The sequence below is a fragment of the Dioscorea cayenensis genome, chromosome 18 (genome assembly GCF_009730915.1).
Source record: "Dioscorea cayenensis subsp. rotundata cultivar TDr96_F1 chromosome 18, TDr96_F1_v2_PseudoChromosome.rev07_lg8_w22 25.fasta, whole genome shotgun sequence".
In the NCBI taxonomy this organism is placed as follows: Eukaryota; Viridiplantae; Streptophyta; class Magnoliopsida; order Dioscoreales; family Dioscoreaceae; genus Dioscorea; species Dioscorea cayenensis.
The window spans coordinates 15,531,219-15,537,546 of record NC_052488.1 but is presented as its reverse complement, the minus strand read 5'-3'; the positions used below and the strand labels follow the sequence as shown (position 1 = coordinate 15,537,546).

Here is a 6,328-nt window from a genome sequence, read left to right as displayed (position 1 = left end):
AGCTATCTATCCAGCCAAGGGCGGAACCAAGGGGGGCTAGCAGGGGCTGAAGCCCCCCTCGGCGCCAGAGAAAATACTTTTTAAACAGTTTAAGATTTGGTGGTTTTCGATTTTTCTATACTTAATTTCATGTAAAATATAATATTTGGACACATAAAAGTGTGGATTGTGGGTGTGCTTGAATGGTTAGTGGGTTTATTCATAAAGTTTGGGATCTTTTGATCCACCCAAGTTCAAATCCCACTTGGTGCATTTTTTCACATTTTATTTTTTAATTTAAAATTACTATTATTTCAAAATTTTAATAAAATAAATCTTATATACAAATTTTAGTAATTTAAGAAAGTTTGAATTGATCATGAGGCCTAACATATATACATGTATGTTATAATGTACCATATATGCTAGAGTGAAACAACAAAAGTTTTTTTATAAACAATAGTTTGGTTGTTTGTAGTGAGGATGATCAATTTTACCATATTTTAAAAAAAAAATACAAACTTGAGATATATTCTTATTAGTTGAATTATTGAAAATCTCATATATTTTCTATCGGTAATAACAAAATTTTAAATTATACTTTATATTTTTTTAATATGTGTATTCAAATTTTGGTTATATTAGCATATTATTCTTCATTTAAAATAATTATTTTGTTAGATTATTTTTTTACTTTTTTATTTTTTTTTGTTTTGTCTTTAGGCTTCAGCCCCCTCTACCATCAAGTCCTGGTTCCGTCCCTGTGTCCAGCCTCTCTCTCTTTCTCTTCACTTTATTTACCTTCACTTATCATCAAACATTTCTGGCCATTTTCATATATCAAATATATATATATATATATATATAGAGAGAGAGAGAGAGAGAGAGAGAGAGAGAGAGAGGGGGTATGTAGAGACTTCTATGAAGGACATGTTTTTAAGTATATAGTTATTCTATTTGAAGAAAAATGATAAGGAAATGGATGCTATGATGCATTTTCTATGTTTTATGTTTGGTATTACCTGGTTTATTATGTATTGTTACTTCCAACTAGTTGATTGTTCATGCTTATCTTTCCAAGTCTAGAACTAGAAATGATGATATGCACCACATTTATTGAATATTATGCTTTCTGTAAGTACAATTGCTTATGCTATTAGATATCATATCCTACCATCTTCTTGATTTTTGTGTTTGCTTGTCTTTTCAGGGTTTATTAGCAAGTAAGATAAGAAATATCAGAATGATATATACATAAATCTGTTGGTAATTTACAAACGGAGGTATGAGCCGTTTCTAAAATAGAAATGGATTAGCAATGGATGACATTTATGTTTCAAAATTCCGTCTGTAAAACTAAAATGGATGAGTAATCCATTACTAATCAGTTGCTAATTAATAACAAAACAAGTATGTTCCTAAATTACGGTTTCTAATTCAACATCTTCTTGTAGTGATGGTTCTACACTAACTCATGACTCATTAACACACATTCAATTCTCAACCATAACTAAAACTGTTGAACTGATTGAATTTAAATTTTTCTCTAGTTGTGGTTGTCAATACAAGGCTCCCGAAAGCTTAGACAACTGCATATTCCTTAAAACTTTACACCTTCAGTCCTCTCAAATGTTATCATGAGAAAAAGAAATTAGGACTTTGATGTTTCATATATTCATATATTTTTTTCCCACAACCTAAATACAATAATAATTAAATTTTTACTAATAGTTGTTATGCATATCATTAAAAATCAACATTAACATCAACATCAACATCTACAATTGTAATATCCATACACAACTAAGAATTTGTAAAAAAATCAACATTAAAATTAATAATATTTATATATAGAAAGTATACAAAAACTCATAATTTGTATTTAGAAATACATCTTTACAAAGCAAGGAAATATTTCAAAGCACCAATTCCGAAATTCAGAGAAAGGTTTTTCTCTATCTTTCATGAGTTGGTAAAGATTACATTCCAAAACCCTCTGCTAATTAACATCTGACAATCATAGAAAAAAAAAACCATTTGAATAAGGACCAATTATCCAAAAATCATAATAGCGAAATAACAATCCAAGAACCAAAGCCTTACCTGGGATTACAATATCACCAAGCCCAAGCATACAAAAAGGTCGTTCAGTATTTGATGTTGGAAATAAGAGCTACAAGAGATGCATTCAAGTTATTAGTACAATAGTGATTTCTTGGTCATAAAACACAGATGAAAGTGTAGACAAAGAGCTAACCTTGATAGGTGCATCAAAAGATTTAGTAACACTAACCATCACTGGAGTAAAGAATACCCAAAAGATATCATATATGAAAAGTCCTCCCTGAGATTATTAAATATAGAAAGCATGAAGGGTTCAAGAAATATTTGTATAGCAAGTAAAATAGGGATTATCCCATCTAGATCACAAATAAAGTATCAGCAAATAATTCATCAACCCGAAAACAAGTCTTCAGGCATATAGAGATGCTTTTTGGAGAGGACATCAGCATATGTCACATTGAGTGTGTACTACTGTTAATCATGCAGATACGATGCAACATAATAATATCTACTCATGAAACTCATGCCCAGGTAAAGCTCAAAAATGAAATGTGATCTAACACTAAACTTTTTTTAAAGAAATAAAGAAAGATCATAAACACAAAAGATAAGGCAAAACAAAGCTTATCCACTGTATTGCACCAAAGACCTGAAACTCCGTGAGGCTCATCCGCTGTAGTGCACCAAAGACCTGAAACTGTATGAAATCAGCTCGATGGAATGCAACGGTGTCGCGGGACAACTCAAAAGTAGCCAACACCTCGAGAGCCAACAGCTCGTAGGTGTTGTCTTAATCTGGAATAGTTGCCACCATGCCCCAACACTCAGTAATCTCTGAACCTTCTCCTCAAGTCCAGCCTCTCGGACAATATCCCAATCAATTTCCAGAAATTTGCCAAAATGATGACGGGATAAGTGTGTGTAGCGCTCCTACTGCACCGGAGTATGAAATGTAGGTGTGTAATTAGCACCAGGAGTGGATGTCTCAAATTGGGGCCGCTTAGAAGGCTCGACGGACGTGCTCTTCCTCGGCATTATCGTGCTAGTGTTTGAAACACGACCGTATCCTTAGACAGTCGTCTCCCCTGAAGAGTAGTGCAAGGTCAGGACTCCAAAATCTCACAGAAAATCGGATAGCGAACTCAATGGTCGATAGTAGGGCAACAAAAAACAACCAAAGATCTAAAAGAAGGATGATGGAAAACTCCCAATTGAGAGAAAGGTAATGCCGGGGACTTATAGGAGTTGAGGTGTAAAATAGTGATTGAATGCGATAAAAACCCGGCAAGAACAAGATAGAACTCGTGAAACCCAATAGTCAAAGAGAAGGAGATGAATGGCCGAGAAATGGGATGAAGAGACGCTACCGGCAGCTAGGTTTTAAAGTGGAACGGTGGAAGCTGAACGGTCATGACCGAGCAAGCACAAGACACATGTGTCCTCAGTACACCAAGGTTAGGGTTCGAATTCGGGGCAAGCATGATCGTGCTAAAGGCATGTTCAACCCGTGCTTGGCCTGAAGAGTTTCAAAAACCGAAACCAGTGAAAATCAGTAGGACAAGCAGGGGCATTCTATGCCCATGCTTGGCCTGAAAAATTCCAGGAGTTCTTATTCTCAAGATCAAGCAAATCCAACACACGAGATCAATCAATTTGATTCCAACTCTTACAAGAATACAAAAACACACTGAGAGTCCCACAATAAAACAGACTGCAGCAAAAGGTGGTGACAAAGAAAATCAAACAAAAACAAAAATAACAAAAAAACAAAAGAAGACACAAACAATTAAAAAAAACTAACAGAACAACTTGGGTTGCCTCCCAAGAAGCGCTTGTTTAACGTCACTAGCTTGACGTACCTATTTTGTGCTCAAGGAGGCTCGTGACATCGAGACCTCTCATTACCACATGAAATACACATGCATGAATATGGTAATAGTAAATTGATTAAACTGATCTCACCGAAGGTCCAAGAATTGGGTTGATTAGAACCAGGTTATGAGATGGATGGCTTTCTCTTCTTAGTGGTTACCTTTTTCCACCATCGAGCTGCTCGAGAGACTTTCTTCATTGGTGGCTCAGGAGGGACAGTTGTATCCACCCTAGCCACTTCTAGACATTGTGATTCCTCTACTCCCTCTTCCATGACCTCGTCCTCAAGCTGCTCAGATAACTCATCCTTCATAAACATGTCCTGCACAAAGTCAAAAACCAAATCATCAATAGCATCCACATAATAGCAAGTATTATCAAAATCCATCGTGTGTCACATAGAGTTATAGAGTTTAAATATCACTTCTTCTTTCCCCACTCGGAGTGCCATTCGACCATCCTTGACATCAATGAGAGCCTTGGATGTGGCCAAGTACGGTCTGTCCAGAATTAATGGCACCTCAACCTTGTCATCAACATCCAAAATGAAAAAATTCACAGGAAAGATAAATTTGTCCACTTTTACTAAAATATCTTCAATGATCCCACGTGCTTGTCTGATGGATCTGTAAGCTAGTTATAGCATCATGGAAGTGGATTTCAGATCTCCAAGCCCAAGCTTTTGAAAAATTTTATAGGGCATGAGATTTATACTTGCTCACAAATCAGCAAGAGCCTTCCATCAATTAACCCACCAATCATGCACGGGATGATGAATCCGTTGGGATCTTTTTCTTTCTTAGGAAGCGAGTTGGTGATCAACGCTGAACACTCCTTACTCAGTGTTACAGAGGACACATCTTCCAATTTTCTTTTATTCGTGAGCAGTTCTTTAAAAAATTTGGCGTATCTCGGCATTAGATCAAGAGCTTCAACAAATGGAACATTGTTGTGTAAAATCTTGAACATGTCGAGGAATTTTTTATACTGTTTCTCTTGTTGATCCTTTTTTACCTTCACCGGGTAAGGGAGCTTTGGTTGATACACTCATGGAGTATTTTTTTCCTTACCTTGTTCCATTGTTTTCTCCTATACTTCGATTGGGGCCTCAAGGTCAATAGTGCCAGTTGTTTCAACAGCTTCCCTCTCGTCCTTTTTTTCAACAAAATTTGGGAGTTGCTTCCCACTTCTCAATGAAACACCCTTAAGGGATTCCTTTGGGTTGATCTCAGTGTTGCTAGGGAGTAACCCCGGAAGCCTCTCCTCGATTAGTTTGGACATTTGAGCCATATTATGCTCAAAATTCTGCACTATGGCATTTGTGTTCCTAATTATCTCTTCATGATTCAGAAGACGAGTTTCTGTACTCTTCATAAATTGGCCTAGCAACCCGGTGAGTTCAGCAATTGAAATTGAGGAGGACGAGGACTGTGACATTTGTGTGCTCTGTGGGGGAGCTCTATTTTGTTGTTATCCTTTCCCTTGTCCTGATTGGCTCAATGAGATGTTGGGGGTGATTTCTCTATCCCGGATTATAAGTGTTGTTGTACAGGTTATTCTAGAACTGGCGATTTTGTGCAAGAAAATCCACCTGTTCAATTTGTCCAGTACCCATATCAATAGAGCCACCGGTCTCATGTGGAGGAACCCAACTATCATTAAAAGGTCCACTAACTTGGGCAATCAATTGCATTGAATCCAATCTCTTCGTGATGGCTTTAACTTGTGCGGCCAAGGTGGTAACAACGTCCACTTGGTAAATTCCGGCTGTTTTCCCTGGTTTGCTTCTTTCAGACTTCATTGGTAGCCATTGTTTGCCATCTCTTTGATTAAAGTGTATGCCGCACTTGGTTGCTTGTTACACAATAATCCCCCCGAGGCTACATCAAGCATTTGTTTAGTGGAGATGTTCATCCCATTATAAAAAAAAATATGGATTTGCATCCATTCCACAATTCCATGAGGTGGGCATTTTCTCAATATTTCCTTGAACCTTTCCTAAGCATTGTACAAAGATTCAAACTCTAGCTGCACAAAAGATTTGATGTCATTCCTCAACTTAGTGATCTTCGCTGGAGGAAAGTATCTTGTGATAAAGGTTTATGAGGTTTGCTTCCATGTTGTTAACTATCTTGGAGACAAGGAATTTAGCCATTGTTTGTCGATTTGATTTTCCCATAGAGTGACACTAGGGTTAAGAATCTATCTAGGTAACTCTTTGAAGGGTTGACAACTTCACTTGGGTTAAACTTAGTAAGATTGAAGAAAGTCGAGAGGTAGCGGAACGTCCCCTTTCCCTTCCGACGGGATTTTTTCTACCTCCATGTTCCAAGAGTTCTTTGCGATCATGATAGAGTGAAGTGCTAAGAGATGAACTCTACTAGGGCTTAGTTGCGTGAGCAACAGAGTGAAG

General features: G+C 37.0%; 1 non-coding gene across 1 annotated transcript; it reads left to right on the top strand.

Moving 5' to 3' along the window:
* Window positions 1-5,869: 5,869 nt before the first annotated feature.
* Window positions 5,870-5,976, top strand: LOC120283181. The gene has a single exon (XR_005543180.1). It is a non-coding gene; the product is annotated as a small nucleolar RNA R71 (small nucleolar RNA).
* Window positions 5,977-6,328: the final 352 nt, after the last annotated feature.